The 23,278-nt window shown below is 43.7% G+C and overlaps 1 protein-coding gene across 1 annotated transcript in view; it reads right to left on the minus strand.

Annotated features, from left to right (window-relative positions):
* The window catches only part of BACH2 (BTB domain and CNC homolog 2), a 183,029-nt gene that overhangs the window by 18,414 nt on the left and 141,337 nt on the right, over positions 1-23,278 (minus strand). The window lies entirely within an intron of this gene.

Raw genomic sequence — 23,278 nt, forward strand, 5'->3', positions numbered from 1 at the left:
ATCTTTACATACAGCTATCAAATAAGTTGCTAAGTCACATAGTGAACTCCAGATACTGTCTATTTTTGACAAAAATACTCTGACTGCCACCACTAACTTCTCTTACATTTTTTTCTCCCAATGGGTATGAAACAAAAGGATTGGAAATATTATTCTTCATGAAGCAGCAACAGGCTGCTTCAGAACCACAACCCATCATCAAGGATTAAGGTTTCTGCACAAGAAAATTCAGTGCTTTGGCTACAAGTTTGAGATTTGGAAGACCACAACTTAATTTCCCATTGCACCAACCACCTACTACATGACCCTGGTAAGTCCCTCCAGTCTCAATTCCCTGAGACTGAAGTTCTTGCCTTTCTTGCAAGTAGCACTCATTTATCTGAGTTCCCTGTGCTTTGCATACCAGGCAAAGGCCTCTGAATGGGATTCAGCACAGCCAACACCTGCATGCCTGTGTGAGGTTGGGATGCACAGCCTGCAACCTTCTTCTGGATGCAGATGTCTCTGGTAGGCATCCCCAGCTCAGGTCCTTCGTTTAAAACAAATAAGAAGAGGAAGCACTGCTGTCTCCATTTTTCTTTTCTTTCTTTTTTTTTTTTTTTTTTGCAAAATGGCCTAAAGACAGAAGGGGAACCTAGAAAGTAGACCAGGTTCCTTCCCCAGGCTGTGAGGATTGAAACTCCCATTTCCCAGCTCCTCAGAAGGGTATATTTGGGATGGTATAGGATACCCTGAAGGTGAGCTGCTTTTTACTATTCTTCCAATTGAATTAATGCCACCGAGCAAAGAAGCTGCTCAAAAGGCTGGTGAACTATCAGGCCATGAATTTGCAAAGGTCTAATTCATGATTAGAGTGTATCTGAGTGAATAATTTGGTTCATCTCAATGAAAAGCCTATAAAGCCCCTATACTGCCTCAGGACCAGCGACAGAGTCCACAGATTTTTACAGAAAATCCTGACTTCCACAAACAAGCCTTTGTTATTCATAGATCTGTACTTATGATGGCAGACTATGAAGACACCACAAGTGGTGCAGATTGTCATGGGGAGAAAAATATTTTAAAACACCTCTAAAATTGCTTCCAATAGCTATTCCATCCATAGTATTACTGCTCTATCTGCTATTTTAAGAAGCAGTGCATTTTCATGCACATACTTACACACTTGCACATTCCTGTCTAACAATACGCCTCTGGTATGGAATTGCCAAGATTTACAGCTGGCTATTAAACCAATCTCTGCTTTATCAGTGTTACACTTTCTGCCTATTTGTTAGATTATCAGCTCACTAAAGGCCTATCTGCATTTTATCTATGCAGCATGATTAACAAAATTGCTCGGGAACTTAATGAGCTACTCGCAGGCTGATGGTAAGATCTTCAGTGTGGGGGCTTACATATTGCTGCATATCTTGTAAGCTCGTAGGTCTGCAGGGACCGCGGAGCACAAACACAGCTCTCCTGGCAGTGGTGCCACTCGGCCACTAGGTGGAATGGCTGGAAAGCAAATTAGAATAATTTTCTGTGCTGGGCCAGGGTTGCACCTGCCTGCCTGCCGCCCCAGCACAGGCGCAGTGCACAGCCTCGGGCTGACTCACACAGCCCCACAGCAAGGCTGTCTCCCACGCTGACACAGCTTTTGCTGCAGGTAAAGCAGCACGGTAACAAACAGCAGCAAGGCAGCGTCGGAAGCGGAGCACCAGACTGCGCCGCGGGCTCCCCACGGTGCCCAGCAGATGCCTCCTGCGAAGGATGATGAACACTCCGAGCAAATGTGTGCCTTGACTTCCTCTGGAGATACTACCCACTGACACAACCTTCACTCTCACAATCCTCAGATCCAAAGGGGGGAAGTTTCTTTTCAAGCACCCGGCACTTGTCATTGCCCTCAGGCAGAAATCTCTCTAGTGCCAATTCTTGAAACTGCACAAACAATAACTTTGGAAACAAACGGGTGCAAAGCTTGCTGCCAAGTGTGAAAGCCAGCGCAAGCTCTGCCGCCTGAAGCTGTCTAAATATTGATTCGGCTCCCGTGGCAGGTTCCCTGCCTCGGCCCCACCAGTTTTGGGACTGCTTGCATCTGATGCATTCTGGCAGGAAGGCTGGAATCGAGCCACTGGAGCGTGACTATGAACACCGCACACTGCGAAAGAAAAGCCTTTGAAGCTGCATGTACTACCACCACACAGGCATTTCTCTAGGAAGAGATAAGGACAGTCTTTTAAAATCATTTGATCTGACTGATGCATCCCAGTGAAAAAAGTTAGTGAAAACAAGTTGATCTACGTTTGCAGAAGGAAAGAGATAATTTCTCTGCTATAACAGTCTTCATTTACACATGAGAGAGGCCTTTGTTAGAGGGGTAAACCCATACCAGCAACAATCCCAGGTTTTTTTTTCTTTATTGAAAATAAGATGTCCAAGAGTTGTTTGCTTTTAAGCCTTATTTTCTGTATAAATTAATGTTTAAGCAGGCAGATCAGTTTGTGGGAACCTCCACCAGGCACCCCGTCCAAGCTTATATGCCAAGTCACTACTTTCCTGCCTTTTAATCCTTTGCCTTATTCCAATTTCTTTTCATTTCTATTGTTTAAATGGAATTGACTGGCTACTAGAAAACCAGACAGAGAAAAGGAAAAGCATACATATAAAACAATGCTCACACAGAGAGAAAAGCAAAGATCCTATCTTCTTGGAGGCTTGATTTCTTTCCCTTATGTTTACTTGTTTGTTTCCCTTATGTGCACTTGGAGCATGTCAAACAGCTCACCCAGACTAAGGATAAAGCACTTTATTTGTCTTGCTTCTGTCCCCGGCTAGACTTGTATGCATTAGAACTGTCTAGAGCACAGAGGACACGGGTAGTGCAGCCCTGCCTAAGGCACCTGGCACACCTCCTTGCTCTGCAGCAATCCAAGAGACCAAGCCCACGTGCAGCTCCTGCCTCTGCTGTGCTGCCACAGGTACACTGGGCTCAGTGTGCAGCAGGGAGGTCTGAGTCAATCCAGCATTGTGGTGATAACAAGGCTGACCACCGTTAAGGTGAGAGAAAACAACTTCTCCTGCCTTTTGTCTATGTCTTGTCTTTCAGACTGAGCTGGGGGACGTGTTTTGTATGGCCATGCCCTTGTGAGTGTGTGCTATTGAGGAACAGGCTGGAAACAATGCAATGATATGATCACCATCAAGAGATGTTAATCAGCATTAGCCATATTGAATTTACCGGCAAAACACAGACAGCAGCCCTGCAGAAAACAAGCACGCAAAGTCTATTTTAGTTGAGTTTGACATTGCTTTTCTCCTCACAGAGTCCCGGGGAGTGCGATGCTCTGGTTAGTCCTAATTGATTTAAGTGACCAGACTTCCACTACTTCCTTTGGGAGATCATTGCCAGACTCTACTTAAAACCTCCTCGTGAGGAAATATTTCCCTTATTTTCCTCCATCAGCTCTCATTACATTTCCTTGATGCATTCCGGGTAATGCTTTTTCCTTTTGGAGAAACAGCTGTATTGTTGTTAGACTCTCTGCCTTCCTTCCCTTCTTCGCTGGTCATTAATGAAAAACTGGCTAATTCAAGGAAAAGAGTATTGATCACTGTCGGATGGGAGAATAAGAAGCTGAGAGGACAGTCAGCAATAAATGCTAGTAAAGGAGGCAGCATTACAGATGCAAATAGAGCATTTTTAGCAAAGCATTCTTCTAGTTCTGGGCCCGTACTATTCTAAAATTAGGAGGAGGGTTAGCTCACTTTCACATTGGGAACACCATCTTTTTGTAAGGGACTTCTAGGTCAGAAATTCTATTTTAAACCTATCTGTACACACACAGGCAGCGTGGGAGACGCAGCGCTGTGGGTGAACTGGCTCTGGCTCCCTGCTGTACCTGTGCCCTCCGTGAGGGCTGATCAGGCATGCCACGGAGGCCTCTGTGCTGCTCTGAACACGCGGGACGGGGCCTGGGAGCACACACGGAGCGCTGACGTTTCTGCCGACGGGCCGGGCGCGCTGCGCACCGCAGAGTTCATCAGTGCACGCTCATTAGCGAGCTGCCCAGACTTCCAGATGTCTCAAAATCCCAGACAAATAGACAAAACCCTCCAATTCTGCACAGACAGTGTTTCTTGTGGGGGGTGGGAAGGAAGGTTATTTCCAAAGGAAACAGGGATGTCTGGTAACCCCGCTCGGAATGGCATCTGTATGAAAAGCTGCATCTGGAGCAGGGAAGGTCAACCCCTGCGAAATGCCAGCAAAGTCTGACTTCAATTTAAAGAGGGGAAAAGTGATTAAGGGCAAGAAAAGATCACTGTAAACATGTAGGAATGTAAAACTTGGCAAGGCAGTTTCTAAAATGGAGCAAGGGAATGTTTACAGTAATCTGATGCAAACTAACATCAAGAACAGAGAAGAACTGTCTGGTTTGCTATGGGGCGCTATTGGCATTTGCAGCAAAAAGAAATTAAAATGTAGGGATTTTTTCCCCTGACTCTTAACCTAACAGTCAATTCAGAGCGGTCTTGGAAGGCTTTCCAGGGAAGATGATGGATACTTTATGTCTGGGTACTGCAAAGGAAAACTAACAAAGCGCAACCTTGTTCTGGAGAGCTGGGCTTTAATTTAGTAGACTTTTCCAGGGCTAATTTCTGTGTTAATGAGGGCACAGCGCCAATGATCTGCTAGGAAAGAGCAATAAAGTTCAACAGCAAATGCACATGCAATTGTTCCTTTCCAAATAAAGCATACCTGGGGCACATGCAAAGAACAAGCTCATTGGTGGCGGCGTGAGAGGGCAGAGCCCTCTCCTCCCTTCCAGGGACACAATGAAACCTGCAGAACATTAGTTGCTAAATGCTACTGAACTGGGGGTAATTTGGGTGGTGAGACCTTCAGACCCACTGAGAATGCACAAGTCCCGACAGAGCAGCGCAGACGCGTGTTATTATCTTTACACATTGGAGTAGACTTGTTAAAACTCAATAGGAGCACTCATAGATTTGCTGTGGAGCATGCAAGCTGCTTGTAGGTTAATGGTTTATATTTTTAGTATTTTGATTTTCAGGTTAAATTCATCAGCAGGCACCTAAGAACATTTAGAAACCCCTCATCTCTAATTTCCAATCATCAATTCAATTAAGCCATTTTGTGGGGAAGGAAGAAAAGAAGATTGAATCAAACCTCACATACTGAATATCAATTCTCAAACCAAGTATTAAAACAACTGGATAGAAAAATAGCAGAAATGTAACTGTTTCTTGCAGAACTCCAAATGAACCAGTTATTCACATATTGTTTCATATCAGGTCTGCTGTGGTACCTGTTTTACTGGCCTTTCAGCATTGTGCTGCAGTCCCAAGGCACGTGTAGAGCTTTTTAATCCATCTCAGCCCTGACGCTGTCTAATATGCCCAAGCATGTAGCCAACAAACCACCAACTTCTCACTCAGCCAGCGGGTTCCCAGCACTGCAAGTTATATAATCAAACACATGCTAGAAAAATAGGAGATAAGATTAGTGACAGTTAACTGCTGCTATTTTTTTCCACAGCCTGAAGAAGGTCTCTGGGATTAAATATTAACTCTAATCTTATTTGCTAAAATTAGCACACAGTGTATTCTTTTTGTTCTACAGCCAATTGCAAGTATAGCACAGAAGTTATTTTCAGGGGGTAATCTGATAACCAAAATCAGTCACCAAAGCTGTTATTCCATTAAGAATTAAGAGACTTCCTGGTTATTTACTTGGTTATTTTTACCTGGGATGGTGAAGCCTGGATTTTTCCTAGCTTGAGCCTATATGGTTTTGGAAAACTCTCTGAAAGATTTAAGTATATTATTAGGCTCAAACAGGTCAGTCACATGTGCAAAACCAACGGTGTTAAGACATCACGGTTTGTTCCTATATATGCACACAGGCAGGAATTGTTTTGAAACCATGATCCTTTTACATAAGGTGGGAACATGCAGGAGGCAGGAAAAAATCAGAAAGAGACGATAAACTGCAGAGTACTTTTGTAAGGCAATGCCACACTGGTATTTTATTGCATTTCCCGTCTTTAATTTAACAGCATTTAAATGTTCTGTCACCAGCAGGTTGCAGATGTATTTCCCTTATTTATTTGCTCATATGGCTGTGGAGCTCCTAAAATGAGTGATTACTCTTTAAAAATTCCACTTGGGTGAGAAGCTGGTTTTTTTGTCTTATATAAGCTTTTAAACAACAAAGGAATGTACAAGATGCTGATGGAGAAGTTCAACAAAAAGAGGCCTTTGTTTTCACTCTAAAAACATTTTTTAAATTAAGTAAATACCCTGCCAGCACCAGTTTTACATTCTGCCTCTTCTGGTAGGGCATACAAATTTTGTGCAGAAGAGTGACAGTGACAGCATGGCCTCTCCCACACCACATTGCAGGGCTGGGAGGCCACCTCACCATCACCTTGCATTCTCTGAGCACGAACACACGCCAGGGGAACAGAGAAACTGGACACACAGCTTTATTATTAATATCAACTGGACACACAGCCCAATTATTAATATCAAAAGTCCCCCTGGAAAAACTGCCATCTGCAAAGCCACACCCTGAGCGGTCTAAGGGGCGTCCCGGTGTCCTTCCAGCGCATCCTCCACTACAGCCTCTTGAGGCTGTCGGACTGAGAGCTTTAAGAAGATGCTGCCCTTAATGGTACTTTTACAGAAGGTGCCACACTGGAAGTGCTTGTCCAACTCGCAATTTTGTGCTTTCCAAAGAAAAAACCCAACAAGCGCCACCCTCAGCCTACCCCGCTGAAATCCCAGCTGTTGGCCAGACAACAAATTTACACTAGAAGCCCTGACTGTGTGAGAGCAGAGGGAAACCAAGTGACTCTCTGGCATAATGAACACATCCCGGGGCAGCACGAGCCCTTCAAAGAGCCTCCTCCCTCGGCACCCAAGAGGGAAGGAGAGACCCACATCCCTCAGTGCCCGCAGAGCATCCCAGTGTGACTGCAGGTGTGGCTGCAGGAGGGGAGCAAGGGGCAGTCATTCAGCTAGGCTTGCCTGGAGGATGGGGAGCAATAATGGCAGGCTGTGTCCAGGCTCCACTGTGGGCAGTGCGTCAGCGCTGACGGCGGGGCCCGCGGCTCCGCATCGATCACCGGGCACAGGGATGGCGTCAGCAGCCACGGGATCAATGATCACACCACTGGCTGTGTCAGCACTCCCCACACACGGCTCATGGGTGCGCTGCAAGAGCTCAGGCACCCACACTGAGGTTTGACTGACTCTCTGTGGCCGTAGCCCCAGCTTTGAGGCGCTCTCAAAAACCCCAGTCCTTAAGTCACAGGCCAGTAATGCCAGAGGAACCAAAGGGGAAGAGAGAATCAGAAGATGTCTAGGAAATTAAAAAAATAACCTAGAGCGTAGTAAAAGTAAAAATAATCTCTGATCCAACTGCAATGCTTATTTTAATCCACAACTTCTAGCTTTATTTTCTCGCAGAGTTACTGAAGCCAAATTGAAATTCCTTCAACCTTTCAAAAGCGAGACTGGTTTCAAATCAATGAAAAGAATTTACTTTTGGAAATTGTGACAGTATCCCTGCACATTTTCTGCATCTCTGAAAATTCTGAGGAAAAGGCAATTTGTTGTATTTGCCACACCTTTCAGAATATATACTGTTTATTGAGAAGGAAGGTAGAAATCATAGGCATAAGCTGCAGACACATCTCAGTGCAGGAAGCAGCAGGCAACTTAACAAAGATCAATAAATACACTTGGAAAACAGAAAGGCTATAGGATGGGAAGATACAGTGCTCTTCCATAGCAGGGATGCACTGCCTGCATCACATCTACTCCAAACATCAGTCACTGCCAGATGTACCCATTGGGCAGCCCTAGGTCTTACCATTATTCACAGCAGGCTTCTGAGCAAAAGGGGACATTTGCCTGCATGGCTGCTCCTCTGGCCACAGAGAAACTCAGTCATGAGAAGTTGGGCAGCTCAGGAAGGCAGCTCTGTGCTGCACCTCTCTCTGCCACCTCAGAGCAGCACAACACCTTCGGCAAAACAGCTCTTGGCCTGGAGGGGGAAACTTCTTAAACCCCTGCAAGCAAACCCGCCACATGACACTGCCAGAGCCCTTGTTTTAAAATCTCACTCAGTAACCTGTTTTGAAGTCAAATACCATTTTATTATTTTTTCCTAACTAATTCTGGTGGCTTGGGGTATGTTGTTGATGTCAGGGGTTGTCCACAGCATAACAAGAACACAGAAAACTCCAAGTTATGGCCAAGAGAGTGTCTGCAGGCAAGCCTAGGAGAAAAGGCTCTGGGAGGAGGATTTTGGGGCTGCTAAGGTGAGACTCTGAGTGAAGATGCTAAAAAGAAAATTAGAGATGAAGATGCTTCAAAGAACAGTCTCTCTAAAGGCACAATGTGGCCACAATGTTAATCAATCAACAAAGCACCCATAAAAAACAGTGGCACTAAGCAGCAGTTTAAACACCCAGACACGGACTGGAAGAGAAAGCAAAGGGAAACATGGCTGTGACACCTGGCTGTTTCAAATACTTTTGTGTTTTCCAGTGCAAGGATCATCTTAAGAAACCTGGAACACAGTAACAAAGGATGACACAAGAAGGTGGCTCAGCAGAAATGCTGCCTTTGCTCCCTGGGTGCCTGTACAGGCCATACTGAAACCAGTGGGGAAGAAACAAGCAGAAATGAACAGATTTTAACCGAAAAGCATCATCAGAATTAAAGTGCAACTGTAATTTAAAATTAAAATTAGTCCCACATTTTTGCAAAAGGAAAATTAAACTGACCCCAAGATTAAAAAAGAAAGAAAAACAAGAGGAAGTGTTAGCAGTAAGGGGGGTGAGGAAGGAGTGGGAAAGCTTTCACAGAATATAAATTGTGAGAGGAGTCTGTGAAAGATCTGTTTAAGTGCATAACATGAGCCAAAGTGGGTAGAAAAAGGGAAAACAAAAGCAGTTTCAGAACTTTCAGAATAAAGAAAGAATCCTAGAAGCCTCCAAATTACATTAGGAAATATCAAAATAGTCAGAAAATAAAGATGTGTGTAGAATTTTGCTAATTCAGAGGGGTGCTTAGAGGAGTGGTTTAGAGTTTCTGAAGCTGTAATTGATTTACAAGCAAGCACAACAACACTGAAAAAATACCAAGACTTGTAAATTCACCAAGGCTCCTCTTTCCCAGGCATGGCAGAATGTATTTATGCACACGAACTATGTAATAGCGTATTAAATACACAGTGCATTAAATACATTGTAATTACTTCATAAAAACAAGGAGTACTTCACAGCAAGCCGCCTCACTGCAAGCCCTCCGATTACACTCCATGCAGTGCAGGAGAGGAGGAAGCAGGCTCTGTCAGACATGATTGAAAATCTGCAAGGTTGCACTCTGAGGAGGAGAACTAAGTGGGAAGACAAAGGAGCCGGAGCAGAAGCAGGCTCAGCAGAGGGGCTGGGTAACACCCAGAGCAGCTCAGGGATGCTCCAAACCACAGCGCTGACGACACCCGTGCTTCTGGCACTCCTGCCACCCTGTGCTGGCACAGCACAGCAGGGAAAATCACTGGCATCCTTGCACTGGGGCAGCAGACAGTGCTGCCCAGCAAACACCATCACATCTTAAATCCAGAGACGCTCTTGCCAGGTTGTGGATGGAAATTAATGTAAAAGGCTTTACTATTGCACTTCATGAGGTAACCAAGCAATCACACCTATTAATTGGTAGGCTGAAACCCTGTAAAACTGACCCAGCTTCCTATTTTTAAAAGAAAACCTGCCAAACGCTGCATTTGTTCCAGTTTTCCTTCTCCTCCCCTGACTTGCTGTTTAATTTCTGGTATTTGGATTTGCAATTCTTCTGCCATCACCTTGTTTTTGTTCTTGCATGGCTACAACAGATCTGAGGATTACAGTGGCTTTTGTTCCACTGCTTGGAACATTTCATCAATGACCTGCAATGCTGCTCAGCTCAGCAATGCAGATTTGCAAGGAGAACCAGCCACTGCTGAGCTGGCAAAGTTGGTTCCCTCCCATCCTCCACGAGGAGCAGTTAACTCTTCTCTCAGTGGCTCAAAAGGTTAACTAGGCTCTGTAAATCCCACCTGAAAAAAATTGTAGGTATTTGCCTTCTTGCTGAGATTTCATGTCTGCCATGAGTAAAAGGCAAATGGCTCTTTTAGTCCCTAAAGGAGTGCAGGCTTAGCAGGAGTGACCCATGGTAAAGAGGTCAAAGGCAGGGAAAGGTGGGAAGGTTGGGCAACAGCATCCCAGTGCAGCCACGACCTTGTGCCCAGCTCTGGGCTGTCCCCAAGGAAATGGCTTTCCCCTTTCTGCTTCATATATGATATTTTTAAGATCTACCCAGAAATTAAAGAGTAGAAAATGCCATGTTACCCTAGAAGCCCCAGAAAGACTTCACACAGAAAAATGATGGCATTTCCAGCTTGACTTCCTCAGAGGGTAGAAGGTGGGACTTTACAGCTATTTGTGTGTGTGTATGTGACTGCATATGCTCACGTGCACCCACGCATGCTAGTGTGAGAAAGAAACTAGATAACGTGAACGTGTGTGAAAGGGATTGAATTAGCCCCATCTGCTCCGAAAAGATCGTTTTCTCTTTGGATTTCTATTACCATCGTATCATTGCCACACTGGAGTGATTCTAAAAGGCTACAGCTCTGGCAGCCAGCATCATTACAGCTGCTCAGATTATTAACAGCATAAATAAACTCTCAGAGACACTACTAAGAAAATATTAACTACAATTATCACTGTCTAATAAAATAACGAACAGCTAAGCGTTACTCTGCTGCCTCAGTCACCAGCGAGTATTTATGTGTGCTGTGAGCAATGAAAACCAGTTTATGTGCACACTGAAGCACTCTGGAATTGGTTCTTGCTACTTTATTTTGTTTTACTTATATTTTTCTAAAGATCAAGCAGCACAGGCTGAAGCTCTGTATTTGCAGAATTCAGTGTACCCTGCCTCCTCTCCCGCTGTATATAATCCTATTAATTCCAAGTGAACAGAAAGCCACGCCTGTAGCCATGCACATGTCTGTTGGAGGAGGGAGATGGGCAGCGTGCAAGCTACCAGCAGCAACTCTGAAACCTCTTGATGGATTTTTACTCTTGGGCCTTGCTGGCTTTTTCCCTAGATGAGGAGCAAGGGCCCACATGACATCAATGCTGTGTTTGCTGCATGGATACTCCTTGCCTTTACCTTTTCCACTGGCCTGCACCACTTTGGCTTTGTGAGCTTGTTTTTCCTCCCATTTCTCAGTGACATTCTAAAGTCATGTTCTTTCTTGAGTGCACTGGGGAGATTTGGCTTGGTTACTAATTAATATAAATTATTAATTCCCTGCAAGCACTGGGGAAAAAAGTTCCTAATCGCGTAGAGAGCAGGACGTGGGAGCAGGAGCCTCTCGTGCCATGTCCCCAGGCTGGGCTCCAGCCCCAGGAACCCCCTCCTCAGCAGCCATCTCATCTTCACTGGCTGCTGGGGTTCACCACAAAGAGGAGAAAGGAGCTGCCTGGCCCTGAAGCCACTCCCTGCGGGGCAGACATGGTGCTGAAGTGCTGGCAGGGTGACACAGGAAGAACAGGCTCCTTACTGAGCTGAACACTGGGACCTTTCTGCCTGAGCAGGGGAGGCTGGTCCAGAGTGAGAGCATCTGCCAGAGCCCTGGGGAAAGGGCCACATCCCTGCCAGGTATGGAGGAAAATTAGAAAGATGCTAGAGAGGGCAGCTGCAACTAAATACAGGTAGAAAGGAAGGCAAAACCACAATGCTGAGTGAGAGAAAAGAGACAGGGGCATTTTCTAAAACAGCTTCCCTCAATCTAAGCCAAAAAAAAATCATACACTGTATATTTAGTGTTTTTATCCCACTGCCTTTTTTGATCATTTCTGCAGCATCTCATGCTCCCTGTCTGGTCTCTTTTTTTCCTCTGCAAGCCCTTTGTTCCACAGCCCCCCCTCCAGTGCTTACTGCCAGCTTCCAGCAGCCACAGCAGGAGCACCTTTCCATTTGTGTGCCCTGGGGCTCTGCCTGCCTGCACTGGTACAACAGTGACAGGTGAAGAAAAAGTGGGGTGCAGAGGCAGGAGGAAACATCTTTAAGTGTCCCCCTGTGCCAGCTGTAAGGGAAGGAAGGACAGCAAGGAGGAGGTGACCTTCTCCCTCCACAGAAACCACTGTGGGAATGAACCTCTGCTCCTGGGAGGGGAAAGGTGGAGCCACAACCCTCCTCACTGTTTTCTCTCCAGCATCCTCCCTCCTTCATTCTCAGCAATTGGCCTCTTCTGGCCACCGAAGCACGTTAGCTGTGGCTTGGCCTGAATAAGTGACCTACATTAATTTTCCCTCTGCAATTAAAGTTGTTTTCTGTGAAACAATTTGCAAGAACTTTGGGAAAGAAAACAATTTATTGTTCCATACATGTTTTCAAATAATAAATTGTTCTCTTCAAATGAACTTTGTCCCCCTAAAAGCTTTTTCCCCCTCTGTGAAAGGTAAAACACAGAGAATGGTAAAGGATTTGTTGAAGAAGAACCGAAGTTCATTTTAAATCAGTGTACCATGTACAAATGCTGTCTTACAAATAGGATTATTTAATTTAAACCTTAGATCTGTCAAGTTCCATTACTTCAAATGGAGCCTGTCATTTCTTGACTTCATTATAAATCAGGATTATATTACAATTTATGTTAGGTAAAGTCTCTGCTTCCACAGGAGATGGGGAAAAAAAAATTACACAGCAGTCAGTAAATAGAGCAAAGTCACTGTGCTGCTCTTGAAAGGCAAAAAGTCATCTTGCTAAATGAGGGTCCGAGCTGTCCTGTACCAAGACTGTTCCTAATAAATAAAAGACCTCTGGGAAAAGTGCTGAGCATACGCTGGATCTATTTTCAGCTTGCATCAGCAGCTGCTGCCCCTGGGATCGCATCTTTGCTCATACCCTACACCATATGTAATCACTCCAGCGCTGCAACCAGTAAGATAATGAAAGAGCATGGCATAAATCTATACTTGAGTGGAATGCTAAATGAGAAAAATAATACAAAAAAGGGGGAAATAAACCACATTTTCAAGTCATTAGGAAGAAAGACTTTGACATATGAAGTGTTGCAACCATTAATAGCACTTATCATATAGAGTGGAGACAAAGAGACAAATTAATCAAACTGACAGAACTGGGACATTTTATGCTAATGCAGGCTCCTGGGTTTTCGTTTGTATTCCTCTGTGTCTGGAAAACTGATACCATTACAGGGCAGGAAATTGCATGAATAACATGCAACAGATCATAAAAATTCGCACACCAAGTGCAGAAACACTGCCAAAAGCACTGTAAAAACAAGGCTAGAGACCTCAACAGAGGAGCTCCCAACAGCTAATGAATGCAAATAAGTACAGGAATATTTCCCATCCATGCATAACAATGAGACATAGGCTGTGACTCCAGAGTCTCCAATAGTGTAGGTAAAATAAAGCCTGGAGAGCAAACATGCAGAGAGCTGGGGGAACTGCTGGCCAAGCCAGGGTCTGACTGTGTTTGCAGTATTGCAGCCAGCAGCTCAAAGCCACTGGGGAACTGGCACAGCCAAGTGTCGCTTCTGTCTGAAAGTACTGCTATGTTAGATTTAATGTAATATTTCAGGTAAAGAGACAGGGAAGGAGGATGTGAGAGGAAACAGAACAGTCACAAAACAGCACATAATCACACAAACCAAAAATCCCCCTGCCCCTGTGCAAATGCACTGCACACTGTAAAACCCCCACAGGCAAAGACATTTAAAACACAGAATGTGCTTGCTGTCCAAAGTCACAGCCATGGTGTAAGGGGCAGGAAATGGTAAGAACTACAGGAATGCTGGGCAGGGCATGGTGTAATGCAGGATCTTGCCAAGGTTGGCTCATTTGCTGTTGAGGCTTCTCAAGGACCTTTAAAAGCCCCTGGCAAAACAGAGCACTGCTGAAGTGCAGAGAACTCATCAGCCACATAAACTCCAAAGAACAAATGCTTTCGCTTGACAGCCAGCCATTTCTCATTGTTGTTTTCTAAAAATGTGAAGTTTCCCCCCTGTAGGGTAGCTACTGCACAAACCTAAAGCAAGGAAAAACTCTGGGGGGTAACAGCAGTAAAGCTGATACCTTTTGGAGCTGAGTCATTTCCAGCAGTGCTCTCACCTTCCCCAGAATAGAATGATATGCAGCTGATAGGATTGAGCAAGAGCATTTCTGTGCCAATACTATGTGCATAAAGAGGGTGTGGAAATGCCAGCCTGCCCAGGGGCTGCTGCCTTCCCAGGTCCTTCCCACATTTGGTGCTGGAGAAGCCCATATTCAGAGGTGGCAGGGCAGCAGCTGGCTGACCTCAGCAGGGATGGGCGTGGGGAGCACACCAGGCAGAGCCCAGCTCTCCATCACTCTCCAGCAGATCAGTGTGCTGGTTACAGAGTTTTAGCCACATGAACAGGGTTTATCTCCAAAACTCCTTCTTTCCCTTTGGTCACTGCTAGAGTCCTAACAGAGTACCTGGTATTGTAACACAAAAAGGGCATGCACACACCAAAGCAAGCTACTCCAAAAGCTTTCTGAGGACAATGACAGAGTAACCTTTGTTCTAACGGGAGAAATCAGAAACAGGCATTCATCTTGCAAATGCACACCCATCTGACAGATGGACAAGAGTTGCAATCTGCAAATGGGATTACTTTCTCCCTTTTATGTAAAAAAATGATAGCACAGACAACTAATTACAGAAAGGCCTCATGAAACCCTTGGCTTTAAGAAAATAGTAGTGTTGGAATGAATTGGTTAAATAGTTATAACCACTTCGATTTCTTCTGATTTTTACAAGAGAAAAGACACCTTTGGAGTCTCTTGAGAACACATATGACACCTGACCATTTTCTTTACCCAAATCAGAGCAGTTTGGGAAAAGAAAAGCCTAGATATGAGTAAAATATCCATTAATGAAAGAGAACAGAGAGGTCTTTACTACCACCTCATCATTCAACCAAGAGGCTGAAAGCACAAGTGACAAACGACCATAAATTCTCACAGCCTCTTAGCTAAGCAATTCCTCTGCAGAAAAGCAGTTATAAAACCAAAATTTAACTTGGACAAATAATTCAGATTAAAACCGTATCTGATGACTAAAATGAGAGTGCAAGAGCAGATGATACAAACAGTCTGGTTCTCCAAGGCTGGGATTGACCTGAAACCCTCTGCAGAGCAGTTTATGTGTGCAGTGCCTGTGTGCCCCACAGAGCTGCTTGCAGAGGTCCAGTGCAGCTCCTGCTAGGATCACCATGGCTGGGTACCACCAGCTGAATACAAAGGCCAGAAATGTAATCACATGCTTGTCTTTAAAACCTTACTTATGTATGTATGCCCTCTCAACTGAGTTTTCCAATTGGACAGCTCATGCATAATAGTGAGACAGAACTCCTAAGAGAAGGATTAGGCTCATCTTTAAAAAGGAAGCAAAACTAAACCAAGCCTGAGGTAGCCCTTACTGGGTGTTCTTCTCAGTCCTCCAACTGCAAGATGCACTGGAGACAGGGAAAAAAGCAATGGAAGTCAGTGATTTAAAGGCTTCTGCCACTACTGAAAGCAATGATTTTTGCTTTTTGAACGCAGTGATGACTTTGTACATGTGAACAAGTTTCTTTGTAGAATGCCCCAGTGCTTCTGTATCTCAGGGACATCTCTCCATTCTTCACTTCCTTGGACAATGGTACAGATATTATGTGACCTCAATGGCTACTGCTTATATAAACTGGGCAAAAATGACAAGGAGAGATGGCTCTTGCAAAAGACAGGCAACTCTTCAGTTTCTGTGCCTTACCTTTGACAAATCAATTCCAACATTTAAAACATACCCATTAAAATGTGGTTTGATGTGTTCAGTCTCCTGAAAACTAGCAAAATCAAGGAATAGACAGAAACTTCTTGATTTGTTTTTATGTATAAACAAAAGTGCCATATGCAGAAAGCCAACCATGCTACAACAAGAAAATCTGTAGTCAGACAAAGATAAGGCTAAAAAATAGTTGAATTCAACATGCAGATTGAATGGCTCAGACCTATCCACCTCAAGTCCAGCTTCCCCTTCCAGAAACAGAAACAAGCACTAGTCCTCTATGGAGATCAGAAGGGAAGTTGTCAGGTTTTGTCTCTCCACAGCTTTTTCCTGTCTTGAAAGTTTACTGGCTCCAACATTGTCCTTTGAAGGAAACAGGAAACAACTCAAACTTACTCTGTTTTTACTCTGACAGGCAAATTTTCTCTGAAGGCTGCCTGTGTATCTGAGGAAAGAGGTGGCTAGGCATGCTGTACTACTGCTCTGTGGTCAGAGATGGAAAGATATTTTGCTTTCAGAGTTGTTTAAACCTTGTTTCTTATTAGCTGCAGGCCCTTGAAACAGAGAACCACAGGTCTGAATTTCAAAGGTAAGCGAAAACCCAAGACATTTCTCAGAAGCAAAAGTTTTCTTTACACAGTCAGAAATGTAGTCTCAGCCTCCTAGATGACAGTCTCAAAAATCCAGCACCACTTGATCAAACAGATGTTTTCCAGAAACTAAGGACTGTACTGGTAAAGTCTGAATAGGCAATTCTTTTTTCTTTTGATCTACTTTCTAAAACTTGAAACATTAACACAGACTGCACTCCCATCCATTCTGGGAACCTAAAGCAGGAGGTATACGCAGAGATGTGGGAATTTGGTCCTATCACAACTCAAAGCAAGCAAATTTCAAGCAGAGCATTACCCTGTGTTTCAAGTGCAATACACTGGATGCCCACAAGTCTTTGAACTGTTCAGGTCCCTTTCTGGGCCAATTAATTTATTTAGATGGTCTCCTTTCTCTTTCACTATCTCCATAAACCCACCTGAGCCCTGTCTTTGGGAAGTACATCTGACACTGCAGGAACAGAAGGAAGCCCTGAGAACACAACAGCACCCATGAATCCATCCTGGCTCACCCTTGCCAAATCTCTCTGCCATCCTTACAGTAAGTCTGTACACTTCCATTTTTCTGAAGTGTTGCTCTGAAATGATGAGCAGCTGCTGCAGGGAATGATGTGGACCAGGTGCAATATATACTCAACTAAATATGGTTCCTTCAGCACTAAAAGAAAGATGGCCTGTTTCTGGTGTCCTGAAAACCTACAGCTCCCATTTGCCAAGAATGATCAGCTCTCTTTGGAAGAGATTAAGTCTTGCTAGGAACCTGCTTGTCTGTTGTTTGGGATATAAGGGATGGTCAGCAACTGCTGTCACTTGAGCAAAATTTCCTAATTAAGCATCCTCAAAGTGCTCCTGGTCTCCTGGTGAGGGACAGGAAGCCTGTAGCAATTCACAGGCTCATCCTGATCTGCCCCATGCCTCCAACCCTACTTTCCTCTTGGATGTGTAGTTTCAGCAGCTGCTGTCCATGGCAGCACACAGGAGCTCAGGAGTGATGCGGGAAGAACAGGCAGGGAACACAGAGCAGACCCCATCTGTCACTCAGGACCAGGCACCCAGGTGAGGTGAGCACCTCCATCCTGCCCTGATCAGCCTGGGAAATGCTGCAGCTAGTCCAACAAGCTCCACTGCCTCGTACGGAGGGAAGAAAATGAGACTGGAACTGGCTGAGGGCTGATGAGCTGGAAGCTCTGGGTCAGGTGTGTGGGCTGCTCTGGGATCAGCAGCTGTGCCAGCTGTGGGTCAGTCTGATCCCCTCCACATGAGGTAATGTGAACCAGAGCGTTTAGAGAGAGGTAAACATTGCTGAGTGGTTCACACAAGGTGATTTAATCATCACTGACCCAATGCACAGACCTGTGCTGTAATTCCCATCTGATGCATCAACTTCCACTCCAGCATGTGCAGAGAGGTGATGACAGTATTTTATCTGGTCACAAGAGGCCTCAGAAATCTACTGCTGAAGGTTTTATATTGCCGTTATTTAGCTTCAGAGCTGATACATCTCAATTCCAGCTGTTTGGTGACACCTTGTTTATATCTTGGTGTTACTGAAAGTTTTAGTATTGCAGTTTTCTGCCATTCTCAGTTCACCTATGGTTATTTTGACTGTGGACCCCCAGAAAGGAGCAGGGTACCATTTAACTTCCAAGTCAACTTTCTCCACAATGTCTTTTAAAGACTTCTAAATTAAAAAAAAAAACAACAACAAAAAAACCCCAAAACAAACAAAAACCCCCCCCCATTTACTTTTGTGTGCAGGGAAACAGACACAGTTAAATGCACACTTTAATGCCATCAACTCTTAGAAGGTCAGATTAAGCAAAGAGAGAGACAGAAAGGTTGATTAGCTAATCTGATGTATCCTCTTTTAGGATGCTGAAGTGCACTGATCTACACCAGTACTGAGCACCAAATTTCTTAAAGGGGTGTCCAAATTTTGTCACTCTCAAAGGCCATTTGCCTTACAGTTATGAAACAATGTGCAGTCAAACACATATAATTGAAGAGTTTGTTGCTAAAAACCCATGCCAAATTTTTCAGTTTATTTTAATCTGGCTTCAAAACAATTGCCAGTGGCTTCTCTGGATATCTTTTCCCAGTAATTTACAACATGCTTACTAGAGAGATGCCTGATATTTCTTTTCATTTAAGTCTTCAAACAGCCACACAAACCTCCTTTCAAGAGCTTTCAGAGAAATTAAAACTCACTTTTTTAAACAAACCAAGCCTGGGCTAGATCTGTAGTTTGACCAGTTACAGCTGCTCCTATTTATTTATTTTATTAAAGTAAATAAAGTACCCAAAGAAAAAGCTTTTAGTAGTGTTAGACTGCACTGGGACTCAGAGGTGTTTGCTGGCTGTCCCTTGTCAAAATGGGACAGATGAAAATTCATTACAGCACAAAAATCCTGGAATAAACCAGACATTTTGCTCTTCAGAGCTTGCATCAAATTTAACAGAACGTTTGTGTCTACTTCTTCCTCTAAAAAAATCCAACTCTGCAAAACTCACAAAAACCATCTAATTCCCAAATTCTAGTATGATTCAATTGCCTTCTGCTCACCTAAACCCCATACTTCACTTCCAAATTGAACCATACTTCTTAGGTTTAATGTTTGTTGACTTGTTGCAATGCATAATTTGAATACATAGTATATTCCATCCCATAACATGCTCAGTTTCATTAGTAGCTGAGAAAAACAGTCAGTCTGACAATATTCACCGGGGAATCCTTGTCAGAAAGTGCTGTATGAAGATTAAAATCTCATTTTTTGGGGGTCTTGGGAACAAAACTTGGTACTGTAATCAGAAAGTACCTTACAGGTCGTGGTGTCTGATGCTGTGAAGCTGCCAGGTGTCTTCACTGGACCTTACCTATCAGTTCAGTCAAACGCCCAGCCTGTATTTTGGGACTCTAAGAGAGCAGATACCTGGTTTGAAGTCTTTAATGAAATTGAAAGGGGTTTTTATGTAAGAGAGAAAGCAAAGGTAAGAGAATTTAAGTGGAGGGGGAGGAGAAGGAGAAATCTTTCGGTCTGCATGGCCTGAAAGAGTGCTCAGAGCTGAGGCACAGTCATGGCTCAGCCATCTCATTTTCATTCATATATATTGGAACACAGCAAGCAAAAACAAAAAACCCAAACAAACAAACAAAACCAATCCACCTCCTGTTATGCATTCTTATTGCTTCTTCTCGTGCCCTTAACATAGGATTTACTATTCAAGCTATCTTTTACATTTTAGACCATGTCTGTTATATTTGATCAAGAAAGCTTCCACACTGCAAACTGCCTTTTCACTAGCAAGTGCAATCACAGTCCATCAGCCCAACTGACAGTATAGGGATAAAATGTCTCTAAAATCATGGAATATTCAGGGCAGTTTGAAAGGAAGGATAGGCCTGGTAGGTCCTGGGAAAATGTTAAGGTAAGCCCTAGGAAAATGTTAGGTTTTACTTGTATAATCATTTAATGACTATGATAAATTTTATGATTGTTAGGTGTGATGATTGTTTGGTAAGTGGATATAATTATTGTTTAATTGTAACAAGAATCATGAGAAGCAATCTTGGGGGGTTTGATGGAAATTACAAACATCCATGCTTGGATGAAATCAATGTATACAATAGAACAAGATAAGTTTAATAATTTATATGTAGTTGTATAATGAAAAAGGTACAAAAACATGTTCATCTCAAACCCGTGTTGGAGTCAGATTTGGCACCCAGAGCTGTTCAATAAAAGCACCTGCCTATAATTATTCCATGATTATGTTTTCCTGAACACTAACACAACTGAACAGGAATGGCAGGCAGGAGTCTAACAGGGGCAAAAAAATTGAGTGCAGTTATTGCAATGGTGAATTTTGTTCTGTGCATTCATCTCCCAATCCCCCTCCACAGTACACTTTCATATGCCTGCTGGAATACATAAATAAATTGTACAGCTACTGCCAAAGGGAGGGAAAGGAGTTATTGCAAGATTTTCTCTACTTAACATGCATGTATACATGACTTCTGTTTTGCTTTTTGAAGCCTAAGCTCTCACCACAACATAGATGTATTTTGCTTTCCTCCACCTGAGAAGACCAGAGAATGTTATGAATAGCAAGACAGCCCTCATCAGAAAATAATGGAAGTTACACTATGCAGAATGAAAAGTATGTGGCTAGTTTCTTCATCACACTTGAAGCATGAAAAATCAAGCAGTGCTGGAAGCTTTTGCTCAAGTGCTGCACATCTTGAGCATCTCATTTCTGTTTTATTGCTCACCTACTAGAAACAAAGTACATCGTTTGCACCTTGCACTGTGCTACATAAGCAACATACATAAAACACCAGCCAATTCTGTCTCATAGTTTCTTCTGAATTGGAGTCCTGTCATGTCAGACTTCAAAGAGTACCCAAATGCTCAGTTTTACTCTCAGTACAGAGCTGCAGCCTCCAGCCATCCCTCTGTGCAGTCTGTGTCGGCACTGTGGGTCAGCATGAAAGATAACACATTCCCTGGGAGGAATTTCACAAACCAAAGACCCAAGCTTCTATCCATATGAACTGATTAAAGTGACATTACTGAGGTAAGGTTGAAGCATAAGTGAGTTTGAAGCCTGATGGAGATAACCCTTTGCCACCACAAAAAGCTCTGCAGATGAAGGGAATAATGGCTTTCAGGTTCTTGCCACCTCCTGAGACAAAGCAGGAATAATTTCGGCCAGTGCTGCAATCAGTGAGGAACATCAATGGCCAATACAGTCATGTAAAGAGAAAGCCACATTACTGCTTTCCATTCTCTGAGAGCTAACCTTAGCTACTCCTAATATATCTCCAGGGTGCCAACGAAAAAGGGTCTTTTGTTGTTCCCTACTGTGTTAAACATCCCTCCAGCTGGGAAATAAACTTCTTGCCCTCTTGCTCCTCTCTTCCACATTTATCACCTCTTTCACTCTATGCTCCTGTGCAGAGCACTCCCAGCTCAGTCCCTACACTCTTCAAAGGTATTATATTTATACATACAAAGAATACAAAGAAAGGAAAAAGACAAAGTAAGAGAACAGTGTTTATTTCTAGAGAGATTAAAAGGAATAGTAAGTGCCTTTAGCCAGCAGGGTATTTAATAGTTGACCTCCTGCATCCTGCCTTTGATTTTCTCCTCATCACAATCATCTCTCGTTGGCTAATTCCCAGCATTTTTCCCTCAGGCTGGCAGGTTGGCATGGATGGTTAGCAGCTGCCAGTATTTCTCCTCCCTGTCAGCTACGAGCCATGCTAATGTTAGATGCCTGGCTCAGTCCCACCCAGAGTGCTGCTGCCTGCCTTTGCCTTCCAACACACTCAGCTTTTGCCAGCCTTGAATCCCAAATACGAGGTCCTGTCCTGCCTTTCTCCCTGCAAAGCTTAACCCACCGTGTGAGGGAGTCAACGAAGAAGCAGATGACAAATTTCACAGGGCTAGACCCTGTGGAGAAAAGGCAGGTTTTGCACCAACGAAGGAGAGAGAATGCGGAGGAATTCAGCCTTTACATCTATTCTCTTAACAGCAAAGGAAAGAGCGGTGGGGACAAATCCCACAGCCTCCTCCTAAAAGAGATGCTGCTTCCTTTTGCACCTTGGAAGACTTGGACACCACAGATAGCTCAGTTTAATCCTTTTGGAAGAAAACATTCCCAGCAGACAGCTCATTGCACTAAAAAAGGTCACCACTCTGAAACAGATTCAAGAAATTTGAGGGCTACAGGTAAAACGAACCAACCTACTGGGGAAGCAAGTTTCTAAAAGAACACAAAGGCTGGTATCAGACCAGTGCTAAAGAAAGCTTGGTCTGCTGTTTCAGAAAACCTTTGTTTAGCTTCATCTGAGAGGAAGGCATTTGGTGCTCTCATGGATGGTGAAAATTTCTTTCAAGTGTAATTTCCCAAATCAAAAAAATGCAAGCAACATTGAGAATCTCTTTCTAACCTACAGGAATCAAATGCCACTGGGGACTTTTACTTGTTGCTGTTTCTATTTCTGCCTTTTCACCATTTAACTGCACCCACAGCTCACAAAAGTGAATAAGGTGTTTGCACACATGATGCTCCCTTATCCAGTGCCCAGCTTTCACCTTGCCCATCCAGACTTGCTGTGCACTTCCATTAGCAGAGTTAGGCAGGTAATAATAGCAAATAAAAAGCCCATTTGATGAAGCACTGGCTGCTTCTCAAGTAAAGTTGAGTACCACTACAGCATGAATGACTCAATCATGTACTCGAGAGCTATTACTTGCAGTGATGAAGCAATGTTAATTGGATAAAGGCCTGCTGCCAGCTAATATTGGCATGACCTACAATACCCCTGGCTGACAGCCGTGTCTTTCTCCATCACACCTTTTTTTGTAATCTGGATGGGAAGTGGAAACCATTAAAAAACCTCGTAAGTGCCATTTAACTTCTTATCATAAATTAAAAACTTAATTAAGTGCCTTGTTAGAGGAAGGAAGACCAGTTTTTGTGATTAAATAAAACAAAACAACAGTTAGGGGTATGGAGTGAATAACCAACTTTACAGCTTCAAACTCAGTTCTTTGAAAGTATTAATTCTGGGTTGCTTTTAACAGCACCTGCTAGAGGAAAGCTGCATTAATTGCTGAAAAACACCCCGGGTAAAAGCAGGCAAGGTTCCAGTTGTTTGGCAAAACTGAAAATGAAGAAAAAAGCATAGAAGTTAAGAGCTAATGGGTCTGTCTTTTATTAGCTGTAGGCAGCTGAAACACTCCATTTCTCTAACTTGCTCTGAGGGCTGATAG

This window comes from Melospiza georgiana, chromosome 3 (genome assembly GCF_028018845.1).
Source record: "Melospiza georgiana isolate bMelGeo1 chromosome 3, bMelGeo1.pri, whole genome shotgun sequence".
Lineage (NCBI taxonomy): Eukaryota > Metazoa > Chordata > Aves > Passeriformes > Passerellidae > Melospiza > Melospiza georgiana.